The sequence below is a fragment of the Eriocheir sinensis genome, chromosome 5 (assembly GCF_024679095.1).
Source record: "Eriocheir sinensis breed Jianghai 21 chromosome 5, ASM2467909v1, whole genome shotgun sequence".
NCBI lineage: Eukaryota > Metazoa > Arthropoda > Malacostraca > Decapoda > Varunidae > Eriocheir > Eriocheir sinensis.
This window is the reverse complement of record NC_066513.1, coordinates 3,273,023-3,282,766: the sequence shown is the minus strand read 5'-3', so window position 1 is coordinate 3,282,766 and position 9,744 is coordinate 3,273,023. Positions and strand designations below refer to the sequence as shown.

The window sequence follows — 9,744 nt, the reverse complement described above, 5'->3', positions numbered from 1 at the left end:
TCCCTCCCTCCCTTCTTTTCAGCCTTCACAACAGCCGCAATGAACATCAACGGCAGGTGAGGCGAGGCATACGTATTCACCTGCCAAGAGGGGGGAGGGGGGGGGTTCTGACACACACACACACACACACACACACACACACACACACACACACACAGGTAGGTATAGTTTATGGACCACAAATTTCAGGTCTCTTTACATATTACAATAATTTTTTTTGTTATGGTAATTCACAAACCACAAAATGTTAAGGAATTGAACAGAAGCAAGAACAACACACACACACACACACACACACACACACACACACACACACACACACACACACACACACACACACACAGATAGATGGTTTTATTGGCAAGAAATTTGAGATCTTAACCTTGCAGTCATATTTTTTTTGTCACAGTCGAGCAGAAACCACAAGCTATAAAGGAAATTAACGTGATAAATTTTCCTAAAGTCACACACACACACACACACACACACACACACACACACACACACACACACACACACACACACACACACACACACACACACACACACACACACCTGTCTCACCTAATTGCACCGTCGGCCAGGGCAACACCTAATCACGCTCTTACCTGGCGGACCTGGGAGCGTGTGTGGAGGTCGTGCTTGTGACGTCACGGGCGGCACACACACACACACACACACACACACACACACACACACACACACACACACACACACACACACACACACCTTGCAAGCACATCCATCTGATCTGTCTGTAATTGCAAGGAGAAATGAGAGAGAGAGAGAGAGAGAGAGAGAGAGAGAGAGAGAGAGAGAGAGAGAGAGAGAGAGAGAGAGACGGGTGGGGGGGTGGGGGGGACGAAAGGAAAGAGACGAAAGGGAAACAGACCAACAAGGGGGAAGGAAACAAACGAATGAGGGGATAATAGGGGAAGGAGGAACACGAAAAGAGAAGGGAAAGATGAATAAGGAGAGAAAGGAACGAATGAGGGAGAGGGAAAAATGAAGGGGAAAGGAGCAATTGAGAAAAGAGTGGACTGATAAAAGGGAGACTAGGAGGAACGCTGGAAGAGAATTGGAAAGAAAAGAAAAAGAAACGATTGAGGGAGAGGAAGAAAAAGAGAGGAAAGTGATAGAGAGAGATGAGGAACACGTGAAGGGCAAAAAAAGGAGAAGGAAAAAAAAGAGAAGAATTAACGAAGGAGAAAGGAGGACAAAAAGAGAAGAAAGAGGTAGAAAGGAGAAAGTGGTGAAGGGAAGGGAAGGAGGAAGAGGAAAGAAAGGGGGAAGGAGGGAAGGGAAAGGAAAGGGGAGGGGAGGGGAAGGAAAGAGAATGGGCGAAGGGGTGAAGGGAAGGGAAAGAGGAGAAGGTAGGAAAGGAGGAAGGAGTGAAGGGAAGGGAAGGGAAAGAGGAGAATGAGAGAAGGGAGGAAGGAGTGAAGGGAATAGAAGGAAGGAGAGAAAGAAGATTGCCCTGAAGGAAAGAGCAAAAAGAGAAAGAAGAAGAAATGATTGAAGGGAAGGGAAGGGGATAGGAAGGAACGCATGAGGGAAAAGAAGAAAAAATGAAAACAAGAAGGTGGTAAAGAGAGAGAGAGGAGAAAAACATGAAGAGAAGGGAAGGGAAGAGAAAGGAGAGAAAGGAGCGGATGAGGGAAAGGGAAAATGACGGAGGAGGGGGAGGGGAAAGTTTGGGGGCCGGAGGGAAATATACCAATGGTTCTCAGGGGTGCAATTTCAGGAGAGAGGAGAGGAGAGGAGAGGAGAGGAGAGAAGAGAAGAGAAGAGAAGAGAGAGAGAGAATTAGTAAATATTTATACATGTAATGCTAACAAAGATGTGTCTCATCACCCCATGTATCATCTCGAGAGAGAGAGAGAGAGAGAGAGAGAGAGAGAGAGAGAGAGAGAGAGAGAGACAGCATTATTTACGCCTGGCCTGCTAATGGGCGTCACTCTGTTCTCATCAAGGCGTAATTGGGCTCGCGGATAAGTGATTCAGAGCCGCCGCGCTAATCCGCCCAGGCCCGCCCATCACTCTCTGCCGGGCGGGGCTCTCTACTGCGACGCTTCCCTTTGTGCTCTTCTTCCTTTTAAAACATCTGTACTTTCTCTTGCACTTTTTTATCTCCTTCATCAACTTCCCGAACTTCAACTTCCCCTACTTTTCTATCGTCATCTACGGCTCTCTCGAAATGCTGTCACTCTTCCTTTGTGCTCTTCTTCCTTTTAAAACATCTGTACTTTCTCTTGCACTTTTTTATCTCCTTCATCAACTTCCCGAACTTCAACTTCCCCTACTTTTCTATCGTCATCTACGGCTCTCTCGAAATGCTGTCACTCTCCCTTTCATCTCTTCTCCCTTTTAACCCGGTAGCAGCGACGGGCCAAATTTGTGGCTTTACCCGTGTACCAGCGACGGGCCACATTTTTGCCTTGATATAAACCCCCAAAATAGATGATGCATAAATTGATCACAAATGCGTTGATATATATTATGAAAGGGTTTGCGTGAGTGATGTTTTTTGTTGTTTTTTTTAATAATTTTTCTCGCTTAGAGGGACCTTTAAAAAACATGATCACTGCAGCTACCAGGTTAAATTGGCTCTACTTTCCTCCCTACACTCTTTTCCTCCTCCTTATCTTCCCCTATTTCTTGTCCTCCCTCATGTTCGCCTTGCTACTTTCCTCTACTTTCTTCCTCTTCCATCTTCACCACTCAAAATCTTGTCACTCTCCCTTTCTGCTCTTCTTCCTTTTAAATTAGCTCTACTTTCCTCCCTACACTTTTCCTCCCCCCTTATCTTCCCCTATTTCTTGTCCTCCCTCATCTTCGCCTCGCTACTGTACTCTACTTTCTTCCTCTTCCATCTTCACCACTCAAAATGCTGTCACTTTCCCTGTCTGCTCTTCTTCCTTTTAAAACTTCTTTCTTTCTTACACTCATTCTCTTCCCTTAACTTCGCCTACTCCCTTTTCTCTCTCATCTTCGTCTCGCTACTTTCCTTGTATACTTTTCTTCCTGTTCCATCTTCACCGCTCTCAAAATGCTGTCACTCTCCGTTTCTGCTCCTTTTCCTCTTAAAACATCTGTACTGTCCTTCCTATACACCCATTCTCTTCCCTTAACTTCCCCTACTCCCTTTTCTCCCTCATCTTCGCCTCGCTACTTTCCTACCTATACATTTTTTCATCTTCTATCTCCGTCACTCTCCCTTAATGCTCTTCTAAGCTCTAACACATCTCTACTTTCTTTCCTTCAGTCTTCTGCCTCCTCCCTCAACTTGCCCTACTCTTCTTCCTTTTAAAATATTTCTACTTTTTTTTTCCTGTACTTTTCCCTCCTTATCTTCAATGCTCTCTAAGTAAAAGCCGTTTTTCTCCCTTTCTGCTCCTCCTCCTCGTAAAATATCTCTTCCTTATTTCCTTCAGTCTTCCTCCTCCTCCCTCAACTTGCCCTCCTCTTCTCTCTCATAATATTTCTACTTTTTTTTTCCTGTACTTCTCCCTCCTCATATTCGATGCTCTAAAAGCTGTTAGTCTCCCTTTCTGCTCTTCTGCCTCTCTCAACTTGCCCTCCTCTTCTCCCTCTTATAATATTTCTACTTTTTTTTATCCTATATTTTTCCTCCCTCTTCATATTCAATCGTCATTAAAAACCGACACTCCCTTTCTGCTCTTCCTCCTCGTAAAACATCTCTACATTCTCTCGTTCAGTCTTTTTCCTCCTCTCTCAACTTGCTAGTCTTGTCCCTCCTAAAATATTTCTACTTTTTTTTCCTGTACTTTTCCTCCCTCCTCATATTCGATGCTCTCTAAAAGCTGTTAGTCTCCCTTTCTGCTCTTCTTCTGCCTCTCCTCTTTGCCTCCTCTCCTCCCTCCCTCTTATTTTTTTTGTTTTTCCTCCCTCCTCATATTCCATGCTCTCTCTAAAAGCCGTCACTCTCTGCTCTTCCTCCTCGTAAAACATATCTACTTTCTTTCCTTCAGTCTTCCTCCTCCTCCCTCAACTTCCCTTCCTCTTATTCCTCTTAAAACACTTTCCACTTATTTTCGTTACACTTTCTTACTCCTCTTTTCCTGGCTATCTTCCTTTCTTTATTTATTTCGTTTACTCTTTCCTTCCCTTCTCTTTCCTTTCTTATTTCACATCTTCCTCTCCCTCTGTGCTTTCTTCAATCGCTGTTCATCCTCCCTTTCCACTTCCTTCGTTACACTTTCTTAACCACTTTTTTTTTCCTGGTTAACTTCCTCTCTATATTTCTTTCGGTTACTCTTTCCTTCTCTTTCCTTTCTTATTTCACATCTTCCTCTCCCTAGCATTCTTCACTCGCTGTTCATTCTCCTTTTCCACTTCCTTCGTTACACTTTCTTAACCACTTTTTTTTTCCTGGTTAACTTCCTCTCTCTATCTCTTTCGGTTACTCTTTCCTTCTCTTTCCTTTCTTATTTCACATCTTCCTCTTCCTATATGCTTTCTTCAATCGCTGTTCATCCTCCCTTTCCACTTCCTTCGTTACACTTTCTTAACCACTTTTTTTTCCTGGTTAACTTCCTCTCTATATTTCTTTCGGTTACTCTTTCCTTCTCTTTCCTTTCTTATTTCACATCTTCCTCTCCCTATGCATTCTTCACTCGCTGTTCATTCTCCTTTTCCACTTCCTTCGTTACACTTTCTTAACCACTTTTTTTTTCCTGGTTAACTTCCTCTCTCTATCTCTTTCGTTTACTCTTTTCCTTCTCTTTCCTTTCATTCCTTTCTTCTCCACCTCAATCGTTTCCACTACATTCTTCACTCGCTGTTCATCCTCCTTTTCCACTTCCTTCGTTACACTTTCATAACCACTTCTTTTCCTGGTTATCTTTCTCTCTTTATCTCCTTCGTCTATTCTTTTCCTTCTCTTTCCTTTCATTCCTTTCTTCTCCACCTCAATCGTTTCCACTGGTTTCTCCACTCGCTGTTCATCCTCCCTTTCCACTTTCCTTTCGTTACACTTCTTTACTCTTCTTTTCCTTGTTATCTTCCTCTCTTTACTTCGTTTTCACTTTCTTTCTCTTCCTCGTTTTATTGTCTCACGTCTTTCTCACTTCGTCTTTTTATTCCACTTCTTTCAGTTGCGTTTATTCCTTTTTTCCACATTTTCCTTTATTTGTCTTTACTTTTCCTTCCCTTTCTTTTGTTTCCCCTTCCCTTTGGTTTCCTTCTTTACATTGTTATCTACGTTCATCTTCACCCTTTTCATTTATCGTATTGTCACCTCTCCTTCTCTTCTTCTTGGTCAGTGTTCCTCCCTCCCACTGCCCACTTCCCTTTTCCTTCCTTTCCCCCTGCACCCTTTCCCCTCATTTATAAGTTTGCCCTTCCGTCTCCTTCCCTTCCCTTCCCTTCCATCTCCTTCCCTCCCCCTCCCTTTTCTGTTTCCTGCCTACCCTTCCTTCTCCTTCCCTTCCATCTGATCCCCTCCCCTTTCCCCTTCCTTCTCCTTCCCTTCCCTTCCCTTCCATCTCCTTCCCTCCCCCTCCCTTTTCTGTTTCCTGCCTCCCTTTCCTTTTCCTTCCCTTCCATCTGATCCCCTCCCCTTTCCCCTTCCTTCTCCTTCCCTTACCTTCCCTTCCATCTCCTTCCCTCCCCCTCCCTTTTCTGTTTCCTGCCTCCCCTTCCTTCTCCTTCCCTTCCATCTGATCCCCTCCCCTTTCCCCTTCCCTTCCATCCCCTCCCCTTCCCCTTATCGTCTCCTGCCTCCCTTTCCCCCTCCCATCTCCTTCCCTCTGCTTCCCCCTCCCGTCGCCTTCCTCTCCCTTTCCCTTTCCTCCCTACCCCCTTCCCTCCCCTTCCTCCCCTCCCCCCCCTCCCCTTGGTGTTCCTGGTGGCGGGGGAAGCGGCTGTTGTGTTCCTTTATTATTCATCAAGGCACGTGTGGAATTCCTGCTCCAGACATGTGAGAGAGTGAGAGAGAGAGAGAGAGAGAGAGAGAGAGAGAGAGAGAGAGTGTAAAGGTCAGTAAAGGCGTGTAACTTTGGGAGTGAGAGGAAGGCGCGGGCGTGCTCACTCGGCCTCTCACGATACTCCCTCTCTTCTTTCCCTCCCTTCCTCCCTCCCTCCCTCTCCTTTCTCCCCCCCTCCCCCCTCTCTCTCCCCCCTTTTCTCTCCCCTCTCCCCCTCCCCTCACACGCCTGGCTTATTTTTATCCCTCCTCTCGCACCTCCTCTCTCTCTCTCTCTCTCTCTCTCTCTCTCTCTCTCTCTCTCTCTCTCTCTCTCTCTCTCTCTCCTCCTCCTCCTCCTCTTCCTCATCCTCTTCCTTTTCTTCCTTTTCCTCTTTCGCTTAGCTTTATCATCCACATCCTTCTCCACTTTTTTCTACCACATTTTTTTTTCTACTCTTCCTCCTCTTCCTCTTCCTCCTCCTCTTCCTCCTTTTCTTCTTATTCTTGTAGTATTATAATATTCTTGCTTCTCCTCCTCTCCTTCCTCCTTAAATCTTAGTTACCGTAATTGAAATAGGAGAGAGAGAGAGAGAGAGAGAGAGAGAGAGAGAGAGAGAGAGAGAGAGAGAGAGAGTGTTCAAATCTCACCGTAATGTTGAAATTTAGCAATACACTGTTATGATCAAAGATAGTCAACACCCTCCCTCCTTCCCTCCCTCCCTCCCTTCCCTTTCCTTCCTCCTCTCCTTCCCTTCTCTCCTCCACTCTTCTTTACCTGTCTACCTGTGTCCCTACCTACCAACCTCTATTCAATATTTATACGTTTTTTGTCTGTGTGCTTGTCTATTCCTCTGTCTTTATATCAAATTGCTCTATCTGTCTGTCTGTGTCTGTCTATATCAAAATGCTCTGTCTATGTCTATATGTCTGTCTGTCTATGTCTATCTGTGTCTCTATAACAAATTGCTGTCTGTGTGTCTGTCTCTATATTGAATTCATGTCTGTCCTTTATCTGTTTCTACCAATCTTCTGTTTTTGTCTGTCTACATTTTGCTGGCTGTCTTTGTTCTCTCTCTCTCTCTCTCTCTCTCTCTCTCTCTCTCTCTCTCTCTCTCTCTCTCTCTCTCTCTCTCTCTCTCTCTCTCTCTCTCTCTCTCTCTCGTATTTTCCTCCTGCCTTCTTGAATAATGCATTGCTGTGTTGAAAGATTCCCCCCTCCCCCTTCTCCCCACCCACCCTTTCCCTCCCACTTTTCCTTCCCCATGCTGAGTCAGATCCTGGGGGCAGGGGCCGTTGGGGGGGGGGGGGGGATGGGAAAGAATGGAAACAAGGGGTGAAGGAGAAACGAGATAATGTTTGATGATGACGAGGAGGAGAAGAAGAAGAAAAGGCGAAGAAAAAGAAGAAAAAGGAAGGAAGAGGAGGAATTAAACGTTTGGTGGAGGAACGTTTAGTGGGTGAATATTGTGTTTGTGGGTGATGGGTGACCTGAGCTGTACGTGGGTGAAGGGGGGGGGGGGGTGACGTGGTTGAAGAATAGATGGCTCCGAGAAGGCTTACATAACACACACACACACACACACACACACACACACACACACACACGCCATTGTTAGTCCGGTCTTCTATTGTGGTATCCTTCAATTTAGACTCTCTCTCTCTCTCTCTCTCTCTCTCTCTCTCTCTCTCTCTCTCTCTCTCTCTCTCTCTCTCTCTCTCTCTCTCTCTCTCTCTCTCTCTCTCTCTCTCTCTCTCTCTCTCTCTCTCTCTCTCTCTCTCTCCAATATTTAGTTTCCAAGTGGGTGAAAGACGAGTAAAAAGAGGAGGAGGAGGTGAAGAAGCAGAAGAAGAAGAAGAAGAAGAAGAAGAAGAAGAAGAAGAAGATGAAGGAGGAGGAGGAGGAGGAGGAGGATTCAGGGCAGTAAAGAAAAATAAAGGAGTAGAGAAGGGGAAGGAAGGAAAAAGAAGAGGAAGGAAAATAAGGAAAAGTTGAAGTGAATGAGAGAGAGAGAGAGAGAGAGAGAGGAAATGGAATAAGAGGATAAGAGAAAAAGGAATTTTAAGGATGTGCCAGGAATGAAAGAGAGAGAGAGAGAGAGAGAGAGAGAGAGAGAGAAAAGAAAGGAAGGAAGGGAAAGGAAAATAAGGAGTGTTCGTGAAAGGAAGAAAAAGTAAAGGAAGGAAACAGAATTACAAGAGAAAGTTACCAAAGGAGAAAGAAATAATATAGCAAAAGAAAGAAAGGAAGGACGACTGAATAGAGCTACTGAAAGGAAGAAAAGGGAAAGAGGAGAAGAGGAAACAGAATAAGTGAAAGGAAGGGAATGGAAAGAGGAGGAAACAATATTACAAGAGAATGTTGGCAAAGGAGAAGGAGGTAATGTTAAAAGAAAGGAAGGAAGGAAGAATATGCGAGCTATTGAAAGGATGAAAAGGGAAAGGAGAGAGGAGAAAACAGAACTAGTGAAAGGAAGGGAATTGAAAGAGGAGGAAACAATATTACAAGAGAATGTTGGCAAAGGAGAAGGAGGTAATGTTAAAAGAAAGGAAGGAAGGAAGAATATGCGAGCTAGTGAATGGATGAAAAGGGAAAGGAGAGAGGAGAAAACAGAACTAGTGAAAGGAAGGGAATGGAAAGAGGAGGAAACAATATTACAAGAGAATGTTGGCAAAGGAGAAGGAGGTAATGTGTTCAAAGAAAGGAAGGAAGGAAGAATATGCGAGCTAGTGAATGGATGAAATGGGAAAGAGGAGAAGAGGAAACAGAACTAGTGAAATAAAGGGAATTGAAAGAGGAGGAAACAATATTACAAGAGAATGTTGGCAAAGGAGAAGGAGGTAATGTTAAAAGAAAGGAAGGAAGGAAGAATATGAGAGGTAGTGAATGGATGAAAAGGGAAAGAGGAGAAAAGGAAACAGAACTAGTGAAAGTAAGGGAATGGAAAGACGAGGAAACAATATTACAAGAGAATGTTGGCAAAGGAGAAGGAGGTAATGTTAAAAGAAAGGAAGGAAGGAAGATTATGCGAGCTAGTGAATGGATGAAAAGGGAAAAGGGAGAGGAGAAAATGGAGATAGTGAAAGGAAGAAAAGGAAACACATGATAACGTTGGCAAAAATGAAAGATATAAAATGTTAAAAGAAGAGGGAAAGGAAGGAAGGAAGGAAGGAAAAATAAAGAGATCTAGGTGAATGGAAGTAAAGGGAAAGGGGAAAAAAGTAAATAGAGATAGTGAGAAGAAGAAAAGGAAATATATGATAACTTTGCCAGTGGAGAAAGATAGAATGTTAGAAAAAACGAGGGAAAGGAAGGAAGGAAGGAAGGAAGGAAGGAAGGAAGGAAGGAAGGAAGGAAGGGAGATAGATTAAAGAAAGCTAGCAAAAGGAAGAAAAGGGAAAGAGGAGAAGAGAAAACAGAACTAGTGAAAGGAAGGGAATAGAAAGGAAAGGAAACAATAATACAAGACAAAGGAAGATGAAGGATGAAGAAGTAACACGGTGGCAGGAGGGAACTCGACGTGAAGGGAAGCGAAGGGGAGCAATCAATGTTTCCAGGAAGGCCGCGGCGCCAGGTGAGGTGACACACAGCTGGGCGGGACAGGCGAGTGGGTGGGTCTTCAGGCGGCCTCCCCTCCCCCTCCCCCTCACCCCCGACACCTGACACCTCACTTTCACTCACTGTCAGGAAGGCTACGTAATTGTCCAGGTACTTTTTTTCTGGGGGGGGGCGGGGGGGGGGTCCTGCTCCATCTTGTTAATCTTGTTCCGTGCTGTCTCCTTTACGTGTCCCAACTTTGCTCTCTTTTGTTCTCCTT

The 9,744-nt window shown here is 44.7% G+C and overlaps 1 long non-coding RNA gene across 3 annotated transcripts in view; it reads left to right on the top strand.

The window, feature by feature from the left end:
- The first annotated feature begins 8,045 nt into the window (after window positions 1-8,045).
- LOC126983477 (uncharacterized) overlaps window positions 8,046-9,744 on the top strand; it is a 2,346-nt gene continuing 647 nt past the window's right edge. For 2 of the 3 annotated variants that reach the window (XR_007735929.1, XR_007735924.1), the window contains exons 1-2: window positions 8,046-8,806; window positions 8,960-9,744. The exon at window positions 8,960-9,744 is cut by the window's right edge. This is a non-coding gene — a long non-coding RNA (uncharacterized LOC126983477). The remainder of the gene's footprint in view (window positions 8,807-8,959) is intronic. The other variant, XR_007735930.1, reaches the window with a different exon arrangement.